The sequence below is a fragment of the Lepidochelys kempii genome, chromosome 28, assembly GCF_965140285.1.
Source record: "Lepidochelys kempii isolate rLepKem1 chromosome 28, rLepKem1.hap1, whole genome shotgun sequence".
Lineage (NCBI taxonomy): Eukaryota > Metazoa > Chordata > Testudines > Cheloniidae > Lepidochelys > Lepidochelys kempii.
This window is the reverse complement of record NC_136407.1, coordinates 5,483,821-5,508,777: the sequence shown is the minus strand read 5'-3', so window position 1 is coordinate 5,508,777 and position 24,957 is coordinate 5,483,821. Positions and strand designations below refer to the sequence as shown.

The following is a 24,957-nucleotide window of genomic DNA, read 5'->3' as shown; positions in this document are numbered from 1 at the left end:
GCCCCGGGCATGGGGGCGGGACTCTGCACAAGCGGCCCCTCCCCGCCCCCCTGCGCTTTGGCCACCCCCCGGCTCTGGCTGCCCTCGGGAGGGGCCGGTCCAGCTCCGGGAGAGCACGGGCCCCCCGGGAACGGGAGAGGGGTCCGGTGTCCCGGCCAGAGGGGGGAGGGGGCAGACTAGGAGTTCTCAGACTGGGGGTTGCAGCCCCTCGGGGGGGGGGGTTATTATGGGGGGGCACAAGCTGCCCAGCTCTGCGGGGGGCAGCAGCGCAGAAGTGAGGGGGGGCAACGGAGCACAAAGTCTGCTGTGAAAAGTGATCTTGAGAAATGGCTTCGCACCCCCAGTATTAAACCGTAACTATCTTAAAACCCCCTTTTCTGCTTATCCCGGGAATTCAATCAAAGTGTGTTTTAGGGTTAATATAAAAGTGGTGAGAAAAGGTCAATCCATAGCAGAGAATCAGGGTATACATTAAGCATTTAAAATAACGTTAAATATAAAATATGTGTTTTGAATTTATAAGGAGGGGCGCACTGGGTGCCTTGCTTTGTGAAGGGGGTCACCAATTCAAAAAGTTTGAGAACCACTGGGTTACACAGGGAAAGGGGAGAGAGGGACACTGAAAAAAGCCTGCAGGGGAAATACCTGGGGAGAGGGGTTCCCAATTCCCAAATCTGCCTCACTCCATGTACTGCCCCATCCCTGGGCTGATCATCCCAGTGCTGTGGGCCTGGATCTCCATGGCCCAGGACATCACAAATCCCCCAGTCGCCCAAGGGCAGAGGTGTCTCCTTCATGCCAGGCCCCTGCCTCACTGAATAATTTGCATACATTCATTGGTGCTCCTCTCCCTTGCTTCTTTCTGTAACCCTTCTGCCAGTTGCAGTCGGCAGCAACACGGCCCGGGTTCAATATCTAGGGGTTCCTTTTCAACAACACCACACAGAACCTGCTCGAGCCCCGACCCAGGAGCCTGAGACGATTCCACACCAGCTCTGGGTATCTCTAGAGGTGACACTCCCCACTGGCAAGCACCGAGTCTGAGGCGATGTCTACAATGCCAATGCCAGTGATGGGTTCTGCTTAATAACGATCCACAGCAGTGCGGATGTTCATTTTCATCCTCTAAGTCAGATGCCACCAGCAGAAGGTTGATTTTCTTTTTTGGTGGTTCGGGTTCTGTAGTTTCTGAATTGGAGTGTTGCTCTTTTAACACTTCTGACAGCATGCTCCACACCTCGTCCCTCTCAGATTTTGGAAGGCACTTCAGATGCTTAAACTTTGGGTCGAGTGCTGTAGCTATCTTTAGAAATCTCATACTGGTACCTTCTTTGCGTTTTGTCAGATCTGCAATGAAAGTGTTCTTAAATCAGACAACATATGCTGGGTTGCCATCCAGGACTGCCAAAACACTAAATATATGGTAGAATGGGGATAAAACCAAGGAGCAGGAGGCATACAATTCTCCCCTAAGGAGTTCAGTCACAAATTTAATTAACACATTATTTTGTTAACTAGCATCATCAGCATGGAAGCATGTCCTCTGGAATGGTGGTTGAAGCATGTAGGGGCATACAAATATTTAGCACATCTGGCATGTAAATACCTTGCAATGCCAGCTACAAAAGTGCCATGTGGACGCCTGTTCTCGATTTCAGGTGACATTGTAAATAAGAAGCAGGTGACATTATCTCCCGTAAATGTAAAAAACTTGTTTGTCTTAGTGATTGGCTGAACAAGAAGTAGGACTGAGTGGACTTATTTTGCATTGTTTTGTTTTTGAGTGCAGTTATGTAACAAAAAAATCTACATTTGTAAGTTGCACTTTCATGATAAAGAGATCGTACTACAGTACTTGTATGAGATGAACTCAAAAATACTATTTCTTTTGTTTATCATTTTTATGGTGCAAATATTTGTAATAAAAAATAGGAAAGTGAGCTGTGTACACTTTGTATTCTGTGTTGTAATTGAAATCAATATATTTGAAAATGCAGAAAAATATCCCAAAATACATTTTCATTGGTATTCTATTATTCTTTAACAGTGCGATTAAAGCTGTGATGAATCACGATTCATTTTTTTAATTGAGTTCATTTGTTTTGAGTTAATCACTTGAGTTAACGGTGATTAATTGACAGCCCTAATAATAACAATTCCTGGTGGAAAGGAGCCAGGAGCTCTTGGGTGAGAGTGAAGTTCAGCCTCTCGAGCCAGTTCAGCTTGGGGCTGCCCTGCTGAGGGTGTGGAGCATATAGTGAGGGGCAAAGATGCTGGGGGGTGGAATGGTTCTTGTGATGTCTCAGAGCTCTGTACAGCCTCAGATGCCCCTAAGACCCCAGATTGGGGGGTCCTTCTTCCAAAGCTCCTCAGTAATAGAGGATTCAGATCTGGGGGGTCTGTCAGTTTCCTGCCCGCTCCCTGGCAAGGAAGAGTGACTGGGATTCTGAAGTAAAGTGAATTAGGGAAGTGATTCCTCCTCTTTTGTGGCCCTAACTTGAGGCAAAACCCCTCAGTGAGAGCAGCGGATGGAGAAGCTAACTGCCCGGCTGTGTCTCCGTCACCTGGCTGGTGGTTTCAGGGATCCTGGCGTTACCGCAGTGGGACCCCGAGGTGGAGTTGTTGTTTGCCGTCCATATATAGAACTTTTACCACAAGGGAAGTCACCAGGTTGAGAGGTGCTAGGATAGGGATGGAGGGGGACAGAGGGGACCCTGGAAATCAGCTGGAATCCAGATCTCACATTCAATGCTATGAGTTTCTGGAGAATTCCCACCTGGAAATTGAACCTTCCAGAACTCAGAGTCCTATGCCTTGTCTACACTGCCACTTACTAGGCTATAACTTACATCACTCAGGGGTGTGAATAACCCCCCTCCCCCAAGCAACATAAGTTACACTGACCCAGAGTGGACAGCGCTATGTTGGCAGGAGAACTTCCCTCACCAGCATAGCTACCGCCGCTCGTGGAGATGGATTTATTATGCCGACGGGAGAGAGCACGTAGCACTTCTGTGCAGACTAGCCCCCAGCGTCTGTTCAGCAGAATCCCCTGCCTCCAACCTTCCCATCATGGGCGGCACGTGAACAGCAGGCTGGGAGAGGCTAGCCTCTGGCCCCGCCCCTTACACCTGAGGCCCCGCCTCTTCCATGCACACACACCCCACTGGAGCCCAGAGCATCCCCCCCCCACTGCCACTACCAGCCCCTGCCCCAGGCTAGGCCCACAGTCCCAGAGCACCGGGAGGGCGGGCAGTGTGTGGCCGCAGCTCCCCCCCAGCCCCGGAGCATTGGGAGGGCAGGCAGCGTGGCCCCAGCCTCCTCCGCCCCAGAGTGTCGGGGAGGTGAGTGGCACATGGCCGCAGCCTCCCTAGCCCCGGAGGGCCAGGAGGGCAAGCGGCACGGTCACAGCCTGAGCCGGGGCCCCTGCACAGGGGCACTGGAGCTGCACAAGGGAAGGGGGGAGCCTGGGGGCTGGGGGTGGGCAGCACCAGGCCTGGCTGTTTGGGGAGGCACAGCCTCCCCCAGCCTATGGTACCTGCCACCCATGCTTCCCATCCAGATAGATCAGAGCCAGTGACTAGTACTGGGTTTACAATGGCAGCGTGGTGCCAGGCCCACATTCAGAAGGGGTCCCGGAACCTGGACCGGGGCCCTCACCCCCAATCGCTCCTCTCTGCCCCCTCTCTGACTCACCTCTTCTGTTCACTCCCCTCTGCCCACTGCTTGATCCTCTCCACCCCCTCTCCTCACCCGCTGCTCACTCCTCTCTGCCCTCTCCCCCAGACCTGTCCAATGCCCTTTCCTCTCTGCCCCCTCCTCCCCATGCGAGCGGCCAGGGGTGGGGGGAAGACGCCGAGTGGGGGCAGGGCTTCGGGGTGGAACATGGGGCAGGGACTCTGGGCAGAGCACAGACGGAGCTGGGGTAGGGTTGTCAACTTCGTCATATTTAAAAACTGCCCAGTCCGTCAGGAGTGCCGGAACCTCCCCTGCCCCACCTCTTCCCTTCGAGGATCCACCCCTCATTCACTCCTCTTCCCCCCTTCTCCCCATCACTTCTCCCTGATCCCAACCCTTCTCCTCATCACGGCGCTGCAAATCACCTGAAAACATCTGTCTTGCAGCCTATCGGAATGTGACTTCACACCTTTGTGGATATCGCAGTCATGAACTCATAAATATTGCTGTCATAATGTAAGAGACGGGGCTGGGGTTGCACCAGTTGAGGCCTTATCAGTGCTGAGTATAGAATCATAGAATCATAGAATATCAGGGTTGGAAGGGACCCCAGAAGGTCATCTAGTCCAACCCCCTGCTCGAAGCAGGACCAATTCCCAGTTAAATCATCCCAGCCAGGGCTTTGTCAAGCCTGACCTTAAAAACCTCTAAGGAAGGAGATTCTACCACCTCCCTAGGGAACGCATTCCAGTGTTTCACCACCCTCATAGTGAAAAAGTTTTTCCTAATATCCAATCTAAACCTCCCCCACTGCAACTTGAGACCATTACTCCTCGTTCTGTCATCTGCTACCACTGAGAACAGTCTAGATCCATCCTCTTTGGAACCCCCTTTCAGGTAGTTGAAAGCAGCTATCAAATCCCCCCTCATTCTTCTCTTCTGCAGGCTAAACAATCCCAGCTCCCTCAGCCTCTCCTCATAACTCATGTGTTCCAGACCCCTAATCATTTAGTAGAGAGGAAGAATTACTTCTTCTGTCTTGCTTACAACTCCCCTGCTGACCCATCCCAGAATGAGGTTTGCTTTTTTGGCAACAGTGTTACATTGTTGACCCATATTTAGTTTGTGATTCACTATGACCCCAGATCCCTTTCTGCAGTACTCCTTGTTCGACAGTCATTTCCCATTGTGTATTTGTGCAGTTGATTACCCCTTCCTAAGTTGGGTGCCATTAGGGAAAAAGGGTTCCCCTCCCGTCCAGGGTTGGGAGGGTAGCCTTCCCTGTACTTCTGTATTAGCCAAACAAACACAGAGTCGTGGCTCTTAGATAAAATGAGGCACTTTAATGCTAGCAAGTACGACAGCTGAAGGGCTCACCAATTTCCTACACAGAGGAAAATGGCGAAGCCCTGAACAAAGAACAAGGTTGAGCTTTTATAGCTTGGCTCAACATAAATTCTGACATTTCGTCCAGTTCAAACTGGTTAAACCCAGTCTGTTTGGGTCCTGTGGTATGAACATGGAGGCTGATCCTTACAAGGAGTTCTTTCCCTGCACCGGAAGTAAAGGTTACACACAGTGCAAATTCTTTCTACCCATAGGTGTAGAGAAAAGACAGAAGCATAGCTTTACATGACTGCTTTTCTTTCTTCTCTGTATCAGGACTTTGCATTTGTCATTATTGAATTTCATCCTATTTACTTCAGACTGTTTTCTCCAGTTTGTCAAGATCGTTCTGAAGTCTCAAATAACTTTTGGTTACTTGATAAAAGGAACTTTTTAAAAAGTAAACAATCAGAAGGTGCAACACTATATTGAGAATGGATTACAAGAAAGGCAGGCCAGTTCAGGGAGTCAGAACAGCAGAGAAGACAAGTTTGTGATTGGTATGAGACTTTATGCAGACATAGAGACTGGTTAGGGACTCAAACACTAAAACATAGATGACAACTATATCTATCTATCTAGCTATGTTGGGGGTGGTATATAACAAATATTTTCCTGAATCAAGTCTCCTTCAGCAGCTGAATACATCATTTCATACAGGGAAGGGCTACCTTGTCTAGGCATGGCAATGCACTTTGCCTTTGAGAACACAGCCCCAGGAAGTGGGGCCTTAGCTGTACCATCCTTGGAGAGGGAAAAAAGTCCCTCTGCCCCGCAACCTCTGTTTTTGCAAGCTCTGCAGCGGGCTTACAAAATTTGTGGTAACTTTCCCGCCCCCTCCCACTGCCCCTTTTTCTGTGGGGAATCAAAGAAATCTGCAGGGGACATGAATTCTGTGCATGCGCAGTGGTGCAGAATTCCCCCAGGAGTAAGGTGTGAATCTTGAAGAGTATGAATCAGTCTGCCTTTGCCCAGGAACAACCTTACAGCTCCTCCAACAAGAAAGGTCCTGCCTCAGAAGAAACCATGTGATTGCCTCAGAAGAAACCATGCGTTGCCTAGGGAGGTGGTGGAATCTCCTTCCTTAGATGTTTTTAAGGTCAGGCTTGACAAAGCCCTGGCTGGGATGATTTAATTGGGTATGGGTCCTGCTTTTGAGCAGGGGGTTGGACTAGATGACCTCCTGAGGTCCCTTCCAACCCTGATATTCTATGATTCTATGATTGGAGTCATTGCACATCTCTCTCCTTACAGGAGGTGACCCTATGGGATAGGGCTTTATTCCTTCCTTTAGTCCTTGTGGAAGGGTAAGCAAGGAGAGAATTTGTTCCTCTTTTGTATATGGAAGAAATAAAGACAGACTGAAATATTTCCCAGGGTTGTAAGCAATAAACCCCAAGCTAGCAGAGGATGGTTTCGATCCATCAACTCCCGGGTTATGGGCCCAGCACCCTTCTGCTGCACCACTTTGCTGCGTGGGTGGTTTCCTGCAGGATCTATTCACAGTGCAGCTTACAAGCTGTGCAATGGAGATTTTTGGCCGTGGGATTTTAGAAGCTTTATAGGAAGGTGATTGTACATGTATTGTGTCAAATCTCCAAAGCTGAACTGAAATATGATTGTTGCATTCCCATGCAGGGTCTCCTTAGTCTAATGATTCAGTAAAAACAGCCCATTCCCCTTGCTTTTCTCATGGTAAGATCCATCCAGTCATAGAATCATAGAATCATAGAATATCAGGGTTGGAAGGGACCCCAGAAGGTCATCTAGTCCAACCCCCTGCTCGAAGCAGGACCAATTCCCAGTTAAATCATCCCAGCCAGGGCTTTGTCAAGCCTGACCTTAAAAACTTCTAAGGAAGGAGATTCTACCACCTCCCTAGGTAACGCATTCCAGTGTTTCACCACCCTCTTAGTGAAAAAGTTTTTCCTAATATCCAATCTAAACCTCCCCCACTGCAACTTGAGACCATTACTCCTTGTTCTGTCATCTGCTACCATTGAGAACAGTCTAGAGCCATCCTCAATGGCTCTGCCCCGCTCCAGGCTAAGGAGGGTTTCCCCAATTCCCCGAGTGTCAACAACACCCTGCGAGGGGCCCGCCTGGGGCAGGGCCATGCTCGGATAGGAGCAGCCCCTTCCGCCCCCCCAGCCCGGGAAATTGAAAATTTAAAAACAAGAAAGTGGAGCCATAAAAGGCTTCAAAGCCCACCATGCCCAAACCCGTCCTCTGTCACCGGCAGGAAAGCCACACTTCTCCTTACTAGGGGTGTCCAATTGCCCCACAAGAATTGGGACACTATCGTGTTCAGTCTCTGCAGCACTGGTGGAGCTGGGGGAAATACATGGCTGAGGAAATTTCCTGTGGCCAAAAGATAGTTCTTTAGCATGACAACGTTCTGGGCTAATGACAAGGTCCACTTACTCCACTGGCCGAGCCATTCCTCACAGGCCAGCACTGCCCCAGTTCACATTCCCCACCTCATCACCGACCGAACGCTAGAAGGCTCAGCTCATCAACCTGCCAACTCTTGCAGCCCTCCTCTTCTGCCCTGACTGACAGGGAGGAGTATTAAGCCTCCTGCCCTTAGGCCAGCCCTTCAGCATTCCTGGGGAACACCAATGCCGCACAAGGAACTTGGGGCCAGTAGGTCAACCAATAGGGCTGCCTCCTAGGCCAGGCTGCAGCCCAGCTTTAGGACTCAGAGGAAATGGAGCTCGCATCCCTACCTACAGGACTCCAGGCATGGCCAGCCTTCTGGATCAAACGTCCCTTCATGCGCTCAAGTCACAAAAGCTAGAGGGCAAAGGACAGGCTCCCATGTGATTTGAGAGAGCAAGACAAAGCCTTGGGACACCCAGTAGCATTAGGTGCTGAAAGAGCTATTCCAAGGTCCCACCAAGACTTGAACTTGGATTGCAGAATTTAAAGTCCTGAGTGCTGGCCCTTACTCCATGGGACAAGCAGGGAACAGCTTGTGTTCTGCTGATTTCCGGTGTGGAAGGGCCTGGGTGGACTCGCTTTTTCCCTTCCTCACTCAAGGCCTCAATGGCCTCTCTGGCCAGCCCTGTATTTGCTCAACAAGTCGGCATGCAGTGGTTTGCTGTAGACCCATAGACCTTTCTTCCTCCAGACTGTGAGGCCAGTGGGCGTGTGAGGAAGTTGCCCCTTCAGCCCCTGGCAGTAAATGGCCCTTCCTAGGAAGGGCCAAGTCCTGAAAAGAAGAAAAAAAAAGTAACACCAAGAAGGGTACTGAAGAGATGCCCCTTGAGAGATACTACCAGGGGAAAGAATCCCTTCTCCACCTGATCAGGGGCTTGAACTCTGGTCCCTTACATTTAAAGGTTGATGTGCTTCCAACAGAGCTAACCAGGCTCACATAGGAAAAGGGCAAGTTTGGTGCAGAAGAGAAACTAGTCAAGAAAAAGAAGGCAGGAAACAATACAGAAAACTTGCTACTCTCACTCTCTTAGCAGCCCTAGCCCCAGCCTCCTCTTCCATCCAGTGCCCTGAGACCTTCTTCTTCTTTCAGTTAAATATCAGATCCAGGAGAAAACACGGTTATACAAAGCAAAACAAAATCACAGACAGAAATGCCATTGGAAGAACAAAAAAAAAGGAAAATGCAATCCCCATCACATTATGGTGTCTGGGCCAATCCTGCATTGAAAGCACCTGCTAACGTCCCTATGAGCTTACAAGAAACCTACAGGAATTGATACCAATGCCTGAAAATGAAACACAACTGCTCCCACTTGCTACAGTAAAACCGTTTCCCTTCCCTCAATCAGAGACCATCAGGACAGAATCAAGGCCCATCCAGGTCCCAGAGTCCCACCTCCGTTCTGCTGCTGGCTCACGGTGCTTTTCCACCATGGCCAGCCATTTAAGGGCCACAGAAACCCGGTTAGCCAGTACTTCGGGGAACTGCCTTCATCGCTGAAGATGCTCCTCACAGTGGCTCTGCCAAAGGGGATACAATGCTATGGCACTGAGTAGACGCAGTGTGTCCCACGATCTGAAGAGTCGGTTGTGTTCTTTGTGGTTGCCCTGCCATTCCCCTCAGGTCTGCCCTGTCCTCCAGCTCAGCCACCTGCTGAAAACTGAAAAACACAATAGCAGAGCTGTAAAAAGCTTCAAAGCCCACTGTGCCCAACCTCCAGTTCTCGGTACTTAAAGGGTGTGTTTTTGTTTTATTTTGCTTGGTAATTTACTTTGTTCTGTCTGTTATTACTTGGAACCATTTAAATCTTACTTTTTATATATTGAATAAAATTACTTTTTACTTATTAATTAACCCAGAGCAAGCAATTAATACCTAGGGGAGCAAACAGCTGTTCATACATCTCTATCAGTGTTATAGAGGGTAAACAATTGATGCGTTTACCCTGTCTAAGCTTTATACAGAGTAAAAGGGATTTATTTGGGGTTTGAACCCCATTGGGAACTGGGTATTGGAGACAGGAGCGCTTCTTAAGCTATTTTCAGTTAAGCTTGCAGCTTTTGGGGGATTTGGTTTAGACCTGGGCCTGTGTTTGTAGCAGGCTAGCGTGTCTGGCTCAACAAGGCAGGGCACTGAAGTCCCAAGCTGGCAGGGAAAATGAGCTCAGAGGTAGTCTCTGCACATCAGGTGGAAGCCCAAGGGGGTCTCTGTGACCCACCCCGTCACAGAACCTTTGGTCTGAACCAGTATGGCCATTTGTACGTCCTTATGCTCCTTTCGTGTAGATGCCTGGGATTCTGCCTCACAATGTGTCCCTGAGCTCTCAGCCAAAATGCTCCAGACAGGCAAACACCCTGGGCTCCTGAAGCCTCTGCCACCAGCTAGTGCCCTATGGCTCATCCCTAACCCTTCATGCTGCTCCTTTCTATAGAATGTGAAGGGAGAGGAGGCGGTGCAGGAGCCTTCTGGGGACGCAGATCTGAGGCTTTGGGAGAGACAGATTGTCTGAGACATCAGAGCTCTGTAAACCATGCAGCCACCCCCTAAATCAGGGGCCTGTTCCAGCCCTGAGTGTGGGCTCCTCCGATCCCTCCCACAGAGCAGGGTGCCCACAGATTACAGCCTGAAAATAGACATGTGAAACTAACTCCTGCTCTCCCTGACAGGGCCTCCCCTAGACTAAATGGCACCCCAGGCAAGAAGCTTCTTTGCTGCCCCCCATATGTTAAACTTTTGAATACCTTATTTTTTATTGCATTTGTAGCTCATTTCATGATTTTCATGCACAATTTGGATGCATGATTTTCTCTGTCATATAAAATGATAAATTTGCAGGCTAGGATCTGTAAATCTGTATTTATTCATGCCGTATATGAGCAAATAAAAAAAATCGTTTCAACTGTTTCGTTTCGTAAAAAAAATCGTTCGTAAAAAAAATCGTTTCAAAATTTAAAATCATAGAAACTTTTTAATTTTAACAGTAACTGAAATGTGCAAACATCTAGAAATCGAACTGCCACCAACACAGGGTGGACCAGTATTAAATTCTGTTACATTAAGAGGCAGAGTTTGAATGTTAATCCTAGTGCTTTAGCTCGAAGGTCATCGTTGACCTCATGAACTGAAGCGCAGCATTAGAGACATCCAAGGACTGGCCAATGGCATTTTCAAGTGATAAAATAGCAAGTGATGTCAGTCTCTAATTGGCCATCATCAATTAAAGATATGTTTTAATGAGCCCAAGCATCAAGGAGAGGGTGGCTCTGTCCACCTCCTTTTGCTTTGCTGCTGAGTGACAAGTCCCTGGCAGCCAGTAGGTGAAGCTGGGACAACAGGGTGGAGCGGCAAGTGGCAGCAGGATTCTTGCTGCAGGGGTCAAGCTGCCCAACTTCAGCCCCATGCTGCTGGGCCCCAGTCTCCTTCAGTGACCAGATAACCCAGGAACTAAGGCAGGAATGGGGCGAGGAAGGAAGTCAAGCTGAGCAAGGCAGGCAAAAATTCATCTTGCCCTCTTTTCCTTTCAATTTCAAATGTGGAATGAATGGAGATTTTTGTTGAAAAACTTCTATTTCTCAGGGGAATTGAACCCAGGCCATGGCTGTTAAAACACCAGAGCCTACCACTTAAAGCACCCAGTAGGGCTCTTTTTTTCCGACAGCCATCTTTGTTTTTCTCAGGCTCCTACTTCGCCAATCTCAGATGCTGGTCCAGTCTCCATTGCCTTGAAGGGACAAAAACAGAGAGTGAAGCAACTTCTGTGCTCAGTGTCACAAGCTGAGCCCCAAAAAAGGACCGCATGGTGTCACAAATTCAAATTATGCTTCAGGTTCCTCCATCAGCATCACAACAGAAGCAAAACAAAGAAATCACCAGAGGAGCAATTCTCCTCTTCTTTCATTGAGCCCAGCGCAGTCCTCTCCGCTTCTTCTGCTGCTTATAATCTGGAGACTTCGTCGGGGAAAAAAATCATTGATCTGACAATATTTCTGGGATAGAAACCCAGAGAGGGGGGTTTGTGCTACCTGATGGGAGGCTGATTCATTAGAACAGGTCTCCTGGCTTTAGCTGCCGGCTAGCGTAGCTCTCATTTTGTCAGCTCTGTACTCTTAGGAAGTGCTGAGCTCTGCTTCTCTCGGGCCACTGGGAGCATGGTGGTCAAAAGGAGGGGGTTAGCCTGCATGTTGAGGGAAGGAATAGATCATTATTTGGGAGATTACCAGCTACTTAAAAAATCTGAGCACAGAAACTTTAGGATCGTAATTTAATTTAATTTAATAAATCTAAACACATTTACATTTAATAAATACAAAAATTAATGAATAAATTTAATTAATAAATACATTAATAAATAAACTAAGTAATTCAATAAATTTAAATGTACTAACTTTAAATAAATGAAATTTAATTAATTGCCACACAACTGTGTTCATGAATTAAAGTGAAACACAACATTTTTTGGATATTTTTGCGGAAGAGTTCTGTTCCATGACCTGGAATTGAACCGGGGTTAAAGAGGTACTGTCTCCAAGCCACTAACTCTTCTGGCTTTCTCAAGCTACTTTCTGTCCAACTGGGGAAATTGGCCCAGTTCCCATTCTCCTGTGAGAACAGGAGCAGCTCCTGATGGAACCCCTATGCTCAATGTCACAGACTGAACCCAATCAAAGGCACTGGGGAAAAATTGAATTATGCAGCCGATTCCTCCACCAGGATGATAAGAGAAACACAAACAAATCTCAAGGGGAACAACCCTCCGTGGCTTTCATTTACCCCATTTTAATCCTCTCACCTGCTTCTTCGGCCTATCTAGAGGCTCTTCCAGGAAAAAAGCCTGGTTGAGCTGATAGTATTCTGAGAGAAGGGTTTTGATACATCCTCATAGGACGTTGGCACACTATGACAGGGCTCTTGGTTTTAGCTGCCCCTTGTCTTTGCTCCGATGTAGTCAATTCTGTGCCCTCAGGAAGCAGTCAAACCAGAGTAGGGAGGGCACCCAACTTGGGACTCAAGCCCAAACCGTGAGACTAAGAGTCTTACATTCCGTATTATCAGTGTTTTCTGCACTGCTCCCTTCTTCCCCTACCTGTATGTTTAACACCCAAACCTGCCTACCCTCAAGCAATGCCAACTTTCTCCTGGGGCATGAACTGGAATTTACCCAACTAGGGCTCAATATGCAGCTTCTGAAGGTGTTTGAATTCCTTCCAAATTCTCTTGCCACTACTCTAACAGAAATCCAAAGCAAGCGCTCTTCTCATGTTAAAAGAGAGATCGAAATGAGGCCATTCCTCCATGTAGAATTAAAAAATCGTTTCAGGAGTGGGGTATTAACCCAGGCTTCCAATGGAGACCAGAACACCCAGTTGAGAAAAAGATAGTACCTTGAACCTGGCGTTTTAGAGCACTCGAACATCCTGACACCATGGAAGCAGCTGATCTACCAACTCTAGTTTTCTAAAATGTTTTATGAGCACTCAGGAAGGCTGAGGTGGCACATCTCTTCCAACACCTAGAGGCCCCCTACAGCACAGCTGGCTTTTAGATACAATCACACTCACCTAAAGTTGCAAGTTTCCTAGAGCCCTGTGACTTCTGCTCACTTATTAGGGGAATAAAAGATATGCACGAGCAGAAACCTTCTCTGCTTTCTCCAGTTTTCATGACCTCTTAGGCGGGATAAGCAGCCTGGGTTCAACTCTTGCTCAGAGAAAGTAACTTTACAACAGAAAACTTTGGTTCATTCCTTACTTGCAATTCACTCAAACGTGTGATTTTTCCCTGACTCCCCCTTCTTCTAAATGATGCTGGGAAGGGCTTTGGAGACCATATGAAAATCAAAGCTTCCCACCGACTAATAGCAGAATGTGGGCATGTGTCCACTGTGCACCTCAAAGTCCAGGCTGCATGCCATTTTACACAAATAGACATGTGCAAATTATTTTTCCCCCCTTGCTAGCTAGCCTAACCAACCTTATAATATGAATAATAGACATTCAGGTTGACCCAAGTTGAAAAAAGGTTGGGCAAAAATTTAGGTGCCTATCTGGGAGCTGAGTTCTTCTGAAAATCTAGCTTTAGGGGTGGGTTTGAGATCTTCTGAAAATTCTGGCCGATGATGTATCTGGAAGCTCTAAGAACCATCTCAATCTTTAGCATTTGAAAGAACCTGATGAAAAAGCCTTCCTTCTGTTTAACTCAGTCGAGATTTTGTCCTTGATTTAAAATCACCATGTTTCACCTTGATCCCAGGGTCAGTTTTCAACACAATTTATTTTGTTTTTATATGCAATGCACAAAAAAAAAATACTCCTCTGTATTGAACAGAGAGCTATACATAGATCTGCCGCTGACCCAAGTTGCTTTCACCAGTAGCAACCTGACAGCAACCAGTGGCATACAGGTGGAAGGCTATGAAATCTGCTTCATCCTCAGAACCCTTCAGCAGCTAGACTTCAGGAATGGAAGAGGCTACTGATCCTTCTCTCCAGCTGGTTAATTCTGAAGACTAGTCTATGGAGCCAGGTGAATGGTTTTTGGATGAATATTTTATTTACTGAAATATTTTGGTGGGCCACAAATGATTTATTTATTTTTTAGTTTTGTTTCAACAAGAAGACTGAAAAAACTTCATCTGGGGTCAACCTGGATTATTATTAACTATTATAATATAATTATAGAGGTTAGGCTAGCTAGCAAGCAAGGAAATAAATGATTTGCACAGCTCTACTTGTATGAAAGATCCACAATGGGAACATGCGGTCAGTCCTCGGGCCGCTTTTGTTCAATATCTTCATTAATGATCTGGAGGATGGTGTGGATTGCACCCTCAGCAAATTTGCAGATGACACTAAACTGGGAGGACAGGTAGATACCACTGGAGGGTAGGAATAGGATACAGAGGGCCCTAGACAAATTCGAGGATTGGCCAAAAGAAATCTGAGGAGGTTCAACAAGGACAAGTGCAGGGTCCTGCACTTAGGACGGAAGAATCCAATGCACCGCTACAGATTAGGGACCAAATGGCTCGGCAGCAGTTCTGCAGAAAAGGACCTAGGGGTTACAGTGGACGAGAAGCTGGATATGAGTCAACAGTGTGCCCTTGTTGCCAAGAAGGCCAATGGCATTTTGGGATGTATACGTAGGGGCATTGCCAGCAGATTGAGGGACGTGATCGTTCCCCTCTATTCGACATTGGTGAGGCCACATCTGGAGTACTGTGTCCAGTTTTGGGCCCCACACTACAAGAAGGATATGGAAAAATTGGAAAATGTCCAGAGGAGGGGAACAAAAATGATTAGGGGACTGGATCACATGACTTATGAGGAGAGGCTGAGGGAACTGGGATTGTTTAGTCTGCAGAAGAGAAGAATGAGGGGGAATTTGGTAGCTGCTTTCAACTGCCTGAAAGGGGGTTCCAAAGAGGATGGTTCTAGACTATTCTCAGTGGGAGCTGATGACAGGACAAGGAGTAATGGTCTCAAGTTGCAGTGGGGGAGGTTTACGTTGGATATTAGGAAAAGTTTTTTCACTAGGAGGGTGGTGAAGCACTGGAATGCGTTACCTAGGGACGTGGTGGAATCTCCTTCCTTAGAAGTTTTTAAGGTCAGGCTTGACAAAGTCCTGGCTGGGATGATTTAGTTGGGGATTGGTCCTGCTTTGAGCAGGGAGTTGGACTAAATGACCTCCTGAGTTCCCTTCCAACCCTGATATTCTATGATTCTATGCCTATGCTCTGTTCTGAGGCCGTTTGAGTTTCATGGGGTCTCCAAAACCCATCTGAGCATGACAAAGTATCAATTGAGGAGACAATAAGTGAAGATATGTGTTGAAAAAAGCATCATTTCCTGACCAGAAATCGAACCCAGGTCACAGTGGTAAAAACATTAAAACTTAAGCACTATCACCTGTACTAGGCTTTCTCTGGTAACCCTGATCCATTCTCCATTGCCCTGAGGGGACAAAAAAAAAGACCTGTCCTCAATTTATAATATTGAAGATTGTTTTGTTTTCTGTTCCTCTTTTATGTCAATTTACTGTGCTAAAAATATCAAGGGAACAGTAAGAAAATCTGTAGTTCAGAGCTTGTGTTAACATCATTTGAAGATGAGCAAGCTGTTGAGTGTTAAAAAATATTATGGGAAAAATATTATTTAGAAAGGAGAAAGTGATGTTGTATGTTAAAAGGATGGGTTAGAGAGTTCCAATTATTATGTTCTGATTCCTCACACCCCAACCCTGCCTAGCCAGGATAGGAGGGGAAATGTGATCATCAGTCAAGGCTGTTTGTGGTTAGTTCAAAAGAAACAAAAGCGAGGGGAACACTGCTGGCTGGGAGCGAACTATGCAGGACAGAGGGTTGGGATTGTTCTATGTTCAGATTTCTTATGTAGCTGGCAATCTCCCAAATGATGGTCTGTTCCTTCCCTCAAAATGCAAGTTAACCTTCTCCTTTTGAACTTAAAGTTTAATGAAATGAAAAAAAAAAATCAAGGAAGAAAGCATAGAAGCTATGGATGTATTTGAGAAAGCAGTTGGATGGAAAGAAGACCAAAGGAACCACAAGAGAGAAAGCAGCACTGTTTCTGCCTGGTTTTGAACCAGGGACCTTTTGCGTGTTAGGCAAATGTGATAACCACTACACTACAGAAACCAGCTGCTATTACTTTTTGGGCCCTTTTCTAAGGCTTTCTCAGTAGCTGCTACATCAGCTGGTTTCCCTTTGAAGAACAGGGAAGCAAAGGGCACCAAGAACTTCTGTTTTAACTCAAACAATCACCACAAATGCTGCAAGAGTGCCTCCAAATTGCGCACACATCTCACAATGAGACAAAACACAGACAAATCTCACATCCACACCACTTTTCCATGGACATTTCCCTGACATCTTCCAGCAACAACTGAAATGCAGTCAAATAAAGATGAGTGAGGGAAATATGCAGGTCCTTAGAATGGATCACTTGATGATTATCTGTTCTGTTCAATCCCTCAGGAGTACCTGACATTGGCCACTATAGCTCACGAAAGCTTATGCTCAAATAAATTGGTTAGTCTCTAAGATGCCACAAGTTCTCCTTTTCTTTTTGCGAATACAGACTAACATGGTTGCTACTCTGAAACCTGTCAGAAGAGAGGATACTGGAGAGCTGGACCATTGGTCTGACATAGTGTAGATGTTCTTATGTTCATTTTCTAGTGATTGTTCAGTACATGAATACAGCTCCCTTTTAGGGGGCTTATTCCTTCACCCACTTACTTCCCTGGTCCTTCTCGCATGAACAGAGAGCAACAATACCCGAAGTCCAAAGGTGAAAACAATTCGATGTTTATTGGGGTGAACTTCCAGCATGATTCCAGTTTCCTTCCTTAGTATCCTCCTTCCCAGCTCTGACACCACAGAGCCTTACACCTGTGTCCCTGTTCCCATTCCTGCCCTTAGCCAAACATGATTCCAACTTCCTTACTCCCATTCCCTGTTCCCATTTCCCCCTTTAGCAAAACATGATTCCAATTTTCTTACCCCCATTCCCTGTTCCCATCTCCCCCACCCGCATGCCCATGCCCATGCCCACGCCCACTCACTTCCTCATTGACTACAGATTATATAGTAAAACTTGAGTTCTGCTTAGCTATACCTTAACCAATCATTTTCCTGAAATTTAACTAACCAATCCTAACATATTGTAACATGATTATGTAACCAATTATGTCCCACCTTAATTAGTTTACACCCAGCAAAATTAATTATACAGCAGACAGAAACAATCACAGAACTAGACAGAGATTATACAGACAAACAACAGCAAAGTGGGAACTATAATGACAAAACAATACAGAAGTGAGGATTTCACATCCCAGCTATTGATAAGTGAGTTCTTGCCAGACAGGATGCTGTTTCCTTTTACATTTTCTCGGCACTTCCCTTTCTCTGGAGGTGATAGGAATGCAATCCTGTCCTGATCGTGCCTAACAGCCCAATAGCACCTTATTTAAATGGGACTAGTTTGGAATGTGAGGAGGTGACCGGTCACTTCCCAGCTTATGGCTGCCTCTGTTGCTTAGCCAAAGATCTTAGCCTAAGCACAGGGCCACAAACTGTCACAGTAAGAGAAGGACCTTACACCGGCAGTGATTTTTATTCTTTCTTTTATACCTCTAACTAGCCAAGTGATAAGAATACACCTAAATCCTTAGAGTATAGGCCTTTACAGACAGGCCTGAATTTCTATATCCTAACACTCCACCCCGTTCTTTTTTTCTTTTTCTTTTGGGATCCTCCTGCCCAGGTATCCCTGGAAAAGCATAGGACATATGGCCACACATTTCCTGATAGGGCAAGGCATCAAGGTGGAAGGTGTCGATTTTCCATTTGTTCCACTGCCCCTTGTGTAGTATAGTGCCCTGCACCTTCTCTCGTATGGGCATACCACACCTATTCCAATTAGCGTTCCAGACTTCCCATTATAGCCGGCCCGAGAAGGTTGAGTCCAGGTTGTCTAGTACACTGTAGGGTTCGGAAGGCTTATTACATTACTTATAGGTTATCTCCCTATGCAACGTAACACAAGTACAGTTAACAATACAAAATCCACAGCAACACCGAGTCCTGACCACTGCAGTATGGTCCAACATCCGAGACACCCCCAAAACACTGCCTCTCCTCCTTCAACGGGGTCACGATCTGATGTGTCCAGTTGCTGGCAGTTGCAACAAGCTGCCCCTGCAGGTTTTGCTTGCTTTTGTCCATATCATAAGTCCATTGAATGTTCACAGAGAAATGGGATATTGTCCAAACCAGCTTGACCACTTGGCATGGAATCAGGCAGTAGGCCCTGGTTTGATTATTCACAGCAACAAGATTCACAGATCCATTTGTGCACCAAAGTCCAGATAGCAGCATGTAGATCTGTGTAGTTTGGTTATAGGCTGGTGTAATTGTGCTCCCAGTAATATGTACATTCCCAGCAAAACACCTTATACACAGTACACCCAATTGTCCACCCCTTGCATAGGCCATTGATCCTGCTTCTCCATAGTCACAGGAGAGGGGCACATCCAACCATCTTCTGTTGATTTATACTATTTTACACACCCCTCCATTGATTCCCAGTGAGTTCCTCCTCTTCTCATTATTTCCATAGGGCTTGTGGGGACCACCTTAGTTGCCATTCCATTTCCAGGTATCACGGTAGCTATTACACAGCTGCTGGCCTCCTAGTTGAGCATTTTGTATTCCCATACATATCTCCCACCCCCCTGCCCCAGGTTAGCCTTTTGAAGCCATCCCCCACCCATGTCATGAGGTTTTTTGATCCTAGCAACAAGGCAAACACCACAGACAAACACAAAACACAGATCCATGGTATTCTGGGTTATTTTTCCCGCTGGCGCCAGCTTGCTTGTAGAGTGTCTGAAAAACAAAAGAAACAATTTCCTCCCCCAGTACAACTTGAGACCATTGCTCCTCGTTCTGTCATCTGCTACCACTGAGAACAGTCTAGAGCCATCCTCTTTGGAACCCCCTTTCAGGTAGTTGAAAGCAGCTATCAAATTCCCCCTCATTCTTCTCTTCTGCAGACTAAACAATCCCAGTTCCCTCAGCCTCTCCTCCTAAGTCATGTGTTCCAGTCCCCTAATCATTTTGTTGCCCTCTGTTGGATGTTTTCCAATTTTTCCACATCCTTCTTGTAGTGTGGGGCCCAAAACTGGACACAGTACTCCAGAGGAGGCCTCAGCAATGTCGAATAGAGGGGAACGATCATGTCCCTCCATCTGCTGGCAATGCCCCTACATATACAGCCCAAAATGCCATTGGCCTTCTTGGCAACAAGGGCACACTGTTGACTCATATCCAGCTTCTCGTCTACTGTAACCGCTAGGTCCTTTTCTGCAGAACTGCTGCCGAGCCATTTGGTCCCTAGTCTGTAGCGGTGCATTGGATTCTTCCGTCCTAAGTGCAGGACTCTGCACTTGTCCTTGTTGAACCTTCTCAGATTTCTTTTGGCCCAATCCTCTAATTTGTCTAGGGCCCTCTGTATTCTATCCCTACCGTCCAGCGTATCTACCTGTCCTCCCAGTTTAGTGTCATCTGCAAACTTGCTGAGGGTGCAAACCACACCATCCTCCAGATCATTAATGAAGATATTGAACAAAACCAGCCCCAGGACCGACCTTTTTGAGCACTCCGCTTGATACCAGCTGCCAACTAGACATGGAGCCATTGATCACTACCCGTTGAGCCCGATGATCTAGCCACCTTTCAGAGATTGAATTCCTCAACTTTAACATCATGACACCCTGTAGAAAGCCACACACGTCCCTTGTTTTTCCACAGGAAGATGCAAAAATCAGGTGACACCAATTTTTAAATTTGAGTAAACAAAATTTATGAGATAGTTATTAACCTCGGAAAGTGTCGTGAAGATCCCTCTATGTAACAACGGAAGGTGAAATATGAACAGAGACAAACTAATTTCCCTATACTTTAAGAACTGAGGTGTATTTTTATCACTTAGCTAGTTACAGGGGTATAAAAACAAAGAATCAAAATCACAGTCTGCCTGTGTACAGGCCTTCTCTCACTAGGTATAGACTGAGGCCTTGTTCTTAGGCTCAGGCCTTTGGCTAAGCAGCAAGGGGCAGCCATAAGCCAGGAAGCGACCGGTCACCTCCTCACATTCCAAACCAGTCTCATTGAAATAAGGTGGTATTGGGCTGTTAGGAAGACGATCCTGTCCTGATAGTTCCCATCACCACTAGATAAAGAAAGGGATCTTAAGATGGTTAAAGAAAATTTACTTTGATAGTATCCTGTCTAGCAAGAAATCACTTATCAGTGGTTGTGGATGTGAAACCCTCATTTCTGTCTTGTTTTATCTTTATGGCCCCCACTTTTCTATTGTTAATCTGTCTGGTTCTCTAATTGTTTCTGTCTGCTGTATAATTAATTTTGGGAGGTGTAAGTTAATTAAGGTGGTGGGATACAATTGGTTACAGAATTATGTTTCAATATGTTAGAATTGGTTAGTTAAATTTCAGTAAAATGATTGGTTAAGGTATAGCTGAGAATAATATTATATAAACTGGGGTCAAACAGGAGGGGGAAGGGAAATGGGAATCATGCTTGCTGAGGGGGGAACGGGAATAGGGAACAGGGACACAGGCAAGGTTCTGCAGCATCAGAGCTGGGAAGGGGGTCATGGGGCAAAAACTCTGTGGAATGAGAGCTGGAAAGGGAACACTGGGGAACAGACTCTATCGGCGTATAGAGATAAGCCCGACTGGTGTGAAGGGCTTAGAAATATGCTTGCTTGGAAACTATCCCCAATAAACATTGCATTGGCTGAGCTTTGGACTTCTGGCCTTTTGCTGCTTGCCTGACAAGAACCAGGGAAGAGGGAAAGCCCTCTAACATGGACCATAGTGTGTCACGGCATGTTGTTGGCCAAGTGACCACAGCACCTGGAGGGGTTTTGTTGCTTGTCACTAGCACAGCATTGTAAGAGGCAGCCCGGGCTGGAGAGTTAAGAGGGCTGAGCAGCCCCACAGTTCCGGATTGTGCCCTGAGGACCCGTCACATGGAGACCCTCCTGTGACCAGACGTGGTAATATTGTGTTTAGTACTCTGCCTTGTAGATTCAACCGCCATGCATGCAAGATGAGTTACAGTATCTCTTCTCATAAAAAGAAAAGACCTCACAGCGCAATCCTTGTAAATGCTTGTTCAAGACAGAGAGAGCCTTCCTTGCAGCTAAGTCTTGGAAAGTGGCAAATGATAAGTCTGGAGCTGATGGAAAGGTTACCGTGACTCAGAGTTGCACTGAAGTTGCTAAAAGAAAAGGAGGACTCGTGGCACCTTAGAGACTAACACATTTATTTGAGCATGAGCTTTCGTGAGCTGCAGCTCACTCGGATGAAGTGAGCTGCAGCTCAGGAAAGCTTATGCTCAAATAAATGTGTTAGTCTCTAAGGTGCCACGAGTCCTCCTTTTCTTTATATGATCACAGCAGCTTGTGGGAGAAGCGCATGTTAGAAGCCCTCTGTCAACTCAGCTGTGGCTTTCCGTGCACAGAGAGCCAGCCCGCTCAAGGTCTGCAAGTCTTGAGGGAAATGGGGAAAGTCTGTGCTTTGGCATTTGACGGTGTTGTCTTGGACCATCAAGTGGAACAGATGCAAACAGGTAATTGAGGACGGCACCATGGCTTAGTAGGTTAAAGCACCTGTCTCGTAAACAGGCGATCCTGGGTTCAACTCCCAGTGGTGCCTTGTTGTACTGTTTTTCTCTGTCTTCCTAGGAAACAGAAGAGACCTCCCTTGGCAATCCAAGCAATTGCTAGCTAAGGAAAAGGCTTCTTTGCAGAGGAGCGTTGGAGAGAATCAAATCACCAGCCTGGAGTTGATGAAATGGCTATTGGTGTTGGGAAGGAGGTTGCTTCGACTGCAATTGCTGTGACATGCGAGCCTGTGTCCCGCACCCATGCAATTCACTGGGGATGTCTATGCACAAAGACCCTTCTAGAAGGTTCTCTGCAGGGCTTGCAGGAAATGGAGAATTACTGTCCTTTCACCTTCCATTTTATTGTTGATGAAAAATGGAGCAGTTACGGGAGAAGTCCCAGAGAGTGGCACCATGGCAGAGCTTGCCAATAAACCTACTGCATAAAGAGAAAATTCAGGATCCAGCATCCAGTGCTGCCTTGCTGAACGTGCCTCCTCTTGTCACCTTTTGGTCAATCTTTTTTGCTAACAGAGAAACCTGCCTTTGACTAGCCATACACATGCTTGCAAAAGGAACAGGTCTTTTTGCTGACAAGTGTTGAAAGGAGGCACCGGAAAAATGTGGAAACAAAGCAAAGGTCTCTGTAGCTCATCTTGCCCTCATGGGCTGCTCTCAATGATGTCCTTTTTGTGTGCCATGGCTGACAAAAACATCCCAGACAGAAAAACAGCAGGCCAAACAGAAGCCTAGCAGCTGCTAAAGTAATGCAGTCAGGTGTGTGTTAGACTGGAGATCTAGAGGTTCCTGGTTCAATCCCAGGCTTTGCCATGCTGTTTGGTCTCTTTTTGTGCACAGGTGGGCTGTTTTCTGAAAGCTGAGTGGTGCCTTTACCCGCCACGAGTCCCTCATTTCGGGATTCCTCAGCAGGAAAAGACAGTGTAGGCTTGTGCACCCAGTTGGCCCACCTGAGCTTGCTTTCTTCTCTTACCCTTTCTCAGCAAGGGGAAGAAAAAGAAGCTCTCCTTCAAGCTGGAGTCACGAGGGTGACGTAAGGATGACTTCCTGAGAGCCGGCTCCAGTCCTTTGCTCTACCAGCTGACCCATCGAAGGGCTGACACCACTTTCTCCTGGTTCACCTATCGGTGTGTGTCAGGACAAGTGCCACCAAAGTGGATGGAATTTGAGGGGCATGGTGATGGAGTTTCTGTAGAGTAGTGGTTATCACATTTGCCTAACACACAAAAGGGCCCCGGTTCAAAACTGGGCAGAAACATAATGGTTTACTTTTCCCAGATCCCCTTGCTGTCCAGCAAGGCACTCCACATTCTGCCACTGGCCTGTCCCTGGGATAACCCCAACCCCTGCAGGACAGAGGGTGGTGAAATGAGCTGAGAAAGTGTCTTGGCGTCAGCCAGGGAAAGCTGGAGGATCTAGGCCAGTCACCTTTTGGAGCCTTGTGGCTTGGCCTCCTCTGCCCTTGGAGGTTGGCCTACGGAGGCCGGCTCTTCCTGCTGGCCTTCTTCGCATGACTTGCCAAAGGCGGAAGGGAGGCACGAATGGGGCAAAAGAGTCATGCTGAGGAAGGCAGGACAGAAACTACGCACCTCAGTGCGGCTAAGTGGGGTTAGTAGAGCGCCGCCATTCGTTCTACCAAAGCCTGGGAGGTGCGGTTGGCTGCTGGAAGGTAGAATCCTGTTCCTGCCTCTTGGCTTCCCAGGGATGGCTACTTGCAGCCCAGGAGAAGAAGCAGGGTTCTGGGTGAAAGGAAGACAAGCAAAGATGAGTCCGAGTGGGCTCCTTTCAGGATATGATGGTGTGCTGTGGTGGGCTTGGGAGTTGCCTGCGAGCTGTGGGCAGACTTCTTCCAGTGAGAACCACTGCTTCTTTCTGGCCAAGCTGGGGGCGCCCATGACAGCTTGCGAGGTGGCAGGTGCTGGCTTGAGTGAATGGGATATAGGAAACCCCAGCCTGCCCCTCCGGACCAAGTTCACTGCTTGTCTCCTGTGTTGTGACATCCAGATTTACATCTTCCTAGCATGAGCTGCAGCACGTGTATTAAGGCTTCCTGGTTGGCTCAGTCATTGCCAAAGTAGCTCAGTTGGGAGTGCATGAGATGGATGATCTGAAGGTTTCTGGCTCGATGCCAGGCTTTAGCACACCCCTTCACCCTGGGCGTGTAGTGCTGGGCTTTTTTCTGGCTGTGCAGCTGTGCCTTGAACTCACGAGTTCCCCTAATTTCAGCGGCAACACTTGCAGAGGGCGCTATGTGGGGTCATGAGCCCCCCCTGGGTTAGCATCCCTGCTACATCATGCGGTGCGGCCAGGCTCCCTCCCTGCACAGCAGCTGCTGGAGGGGGAAGTAGAGGGGGGCTGCCTTTGCTGCTTCCCCTCCCTGCATTGTTCACACCTGGGAGGGGATGTTGATCGTAAGGGGGTGGGGCTGAACCTTGAAATTGTGCCTCCCCCTTTCAGGAGACACCAGTTGCCCATGCCTGGTTTCCAGCTCCTCAGCCAAATGAAAAAGTGGTATTCTGCACCTGTGACATTATTGACTTGAACTGGGACCGTATGGAGCATTCTTGCAACCAAGGTCCTGTAGTGGCACCAAATCTTGTATAAAGGGGATCAGATAAGGTGTCTAAGACAAGGTGATGGTTTGCTGGGTATGATTATTCTGTCTCTATGCACATATCATTTTTGTATTTAAAAATGTTGTTGGCTCTATACGGTCTGTAGTTCAAACTCGTGCTATGCTTCTGGGTGACACCCCAGACAAGCTGGTGTCAGCTCTGCCTAGCCTGCTTGATGGCCCATGAAGGACCATCAGCGATACAATTGACCCATTGAGAGAAGGCAGACACGCCTTGCATCTCAGCAAGGTGTGCAAGGACCCGGCCATGGACAGAACCCTGACGAGTTTCCAGGCCGTGAGATGGGCAGCTTGTCTTTGGGACAAAGAAAGAAAGAGCACACGGCAAGAGACTGTAAAAAGCTGCTGCAGCTCCTCCATCTTGTCTTCAATCCTGCTTCTTACCTCTGGAGGAACTTCGCTGCACTGAAGCTTTGAACCAAGGACTGAAAGACCCATCCCAGCTGGGGATGTTCTCCAGAGACTTGATTTGAACCTGCCGTTTATTCTATCACTGCTACAAGCCTGACCCAAGAACTTTGCCATGACTGTATGTCATTGATTCCATTTAACCAATTCTAGCTCTCATCTCTATCTTTTTCCTTT

At 47.2% G+C, this 24,957-nt stretch overlaps 2 non-coding genes across 2 annotated transcripts; one reads left to right on the top strand and one right to left on the bottom strand.

The window, feature by feature from the left end:
• Positions 1 to 16,084: 16,084 nt before the first annotated feature.
• Positions 16,085 to 16,157, bottom strand: TRNAV-AAC (transfer RNA valine (anticodon AAC)). The gene has a single exon. It is a non-coding gene; the product is annotated as a tRNA-Val (tRNA).
• Positions 16,158 to 21,695: 5,538 nt separating this feature from the next.
• On the top strand, positions 21,696 to 21,769 carry TRNAT-CGU (transfer RNA threonine (anticodon CGU)). Its single transcript has one exon. It is a non-coding gene; the product is annotated as a tRNA-Thr (tRNA).
• The last annotated feature ends 3,188 nt before the right edge of the window (positions 21,770 to 24,957 follow it).